The following is a 2,391-nucleotide window of genomic DNA, read 5'->3' as shown; positions in this document are numbered from 1 at the left end:
CAGTCATTCAAATCACCATCTGTCAAGCGTTTTAGAGGAAAAGATCCATTAAATTACAAAGATGCTCTTCTCAGAGTAAAAGGAATTGATCAGGAGATGGGGGCTTGCGGTCGTAAGACGGTCTTAAAAGTCGAGGGAAACCACCTCAGTTGTTAGGAAAGCGAACGCGTAGAATTGCGGCTACCGTTTTGATTGCAGTGCTACCTTTGATTTGATTTTGATTTCAGAGGCATAAATAATCGGTTCCACTGTATCCTGTCGCTTGCAAATTAAATCCTTTTCTCTTCATTTGGCCCTGCAAAGCTCTACAGTGCGATTGACTAGATGCGCGAATGTGTGCTTCCACACACATGAAGAGTGAATGAGGGGAGAACGATGTGACCTTACCGGTAGGGGCATATGTAGAGAGATAGGCGGTCAACTAAATTAATTCAACTACATTAATTCCGTTAATTCCAGTATAGAAGTGGCCTTGCATTCCGCCTTTATTAAGGGTAAATTTAGCCTTACTAGATCCACACCGTCTTCATGTGGACACAAGTTGTGAGACCAAAACCACGAATGCTCCCATTTCTAGGCACCTAGCACACACACCCTCAAAACTGCGATAATTGAAATGCTATGCCATGTACCGGAGGTAGCTGCACGAATAGCTAGAAGTAGTGTTGCTTTAACTTCGTCAACCAGCAGTAGAATCGAGGTATCAGGATTTGATTTGGATTTCGCAACACCGTCTCAAGCTTTATTGGGTAGTGGTGAATACCAAGTAGGTTTTAGGTGATAGCACTACCCGAAGAAACCAAACACTTAGCAGTGTAATTCGGCCCTTAGCCACTATGCCCTATGTGACTGGCACAGGTGGGAATGTAGTAGCAAACGCCATAATCATGTAGGCGAAGACAGCGAGGAAAATGTGACTTGGAGACATGCGGTGATAGAATCCATACTCACACCATAATTACCGAGCTTTTTTAAAGGCGTAACCGTCGCACCCAAATGGAGTGGAGCCACCCAAGGGCTGATGAAAGGTAGGAGTGGGTACCAGACGGGTCGCGTTTTGATTGGCTGAACAGGATCACACATTTAAAGTGCTTGCATCAGCAGTCTTTGCATTTCAATGCCAATGTGGAGGGTTAGGGAGGCAACCTCGAGCACAGAGTAAGCACCACCTAAAATTCAAAAGAAACTGTAGCATTCTTTGGAGTAGAAGCAACAGGATGGTTAGTATGGACATGTGAAATGCGAGATAGACAGATTTGCACCAAATATGGAGTCACTAAGATTGGAAATCGGATTATTTTGATGTGGTTGTTTAGGCCTGATACATGGTGAATTGATAGTCTTTCTACACTCAGGCGGCTGCACAAAAGGACATTCATTAAAGCCTCCATGGAAATGCGTTGCTATTCATTTACTCATACTCACCCGCCTCAACGCGTTGCTTTAATTATTCATTCATTTGTTTAGGACTTGGTTTAAGATAACAAGAATTCCAAAGTGCACTTCAGCGGTCACTCCACTTCACGCTTTTCTTTATGAGCACCTCAGGATGTTCAACAATGTGCCTTATCACAGCATTGTATCGTGGCTCACTCCACTTTAAATGATCTCCTCACCACATTCAAGCAACAGTTCCAAAATACTTGTAGTTTAGCTATTGAAGTTGACGCTTTAGATGGTTCCGCATTCCATGGACGAATGGCGAATGGGTAATAAATGGGGTCTTTCACATGAATTGCTCCTCATCATTAATTTTGGAGATAGGCTACCGGGTGACCACAATAAAGTGGAAATCCATACCCTACTAGCAGATCATGGTGTTACAAGCACCATCTTTCCATCTCTCTATGAGGAATTTGCACACATGTAAGCACCCAACATTGAAGGTGTTCCATATACCATCGTACAACCACCCAGCCATTCAGGAAATTAGAAGTCGGTGGTAAAGTGTTAATTCCCAACTTCATATCATCCATCTGTGCTACTGCCACTACTTTAGAAAATACATGCCGATCCAACAGACTTTAGCTGATGCTTTCCGAAAACTCTTCATTATTACGCCAATGGCAAAAATGCCTCAAATTTTCCCTTTACTTCTTACTCGTTTCGACCTCTTCCACCTCCTTCGCCTTATACTCCTTCCTGTCTCTTAGCAGTCGGAGATCTAAACTAGACACGCACACACAGGGACAGACACCATCCCTTCACTCGGACAGTTAGTTATTGTATTCACTACGCGAAAAGTACCAAAGTGGACAGGAACTATTCCATGCAAAAGGTGCTCTTCTTAGAACGAAAGGCACTGAACATGAGATGGGGGTTTTCAATGAACATCCATCTACACAACTGGTGATAAAATCGTTTCTATGTGCGGTGCTTGCCATCACTTTA

This window comes from Echinococcus granulosus (genome assembly GCF_000524195.1).
Source record: "Echinococcus granulosus chromosome Unknown EG_S00033, whole genome shotgun sequence".
NCBI lineage: Eukaryota > Metazoa > Platyhelminthes > Cestoda > Cyclophyllidea > Taeniidae > Echinococcus > Echinococcus granulosus.
Note: the sequence above shows the minus strand (reverse complement) of the source record.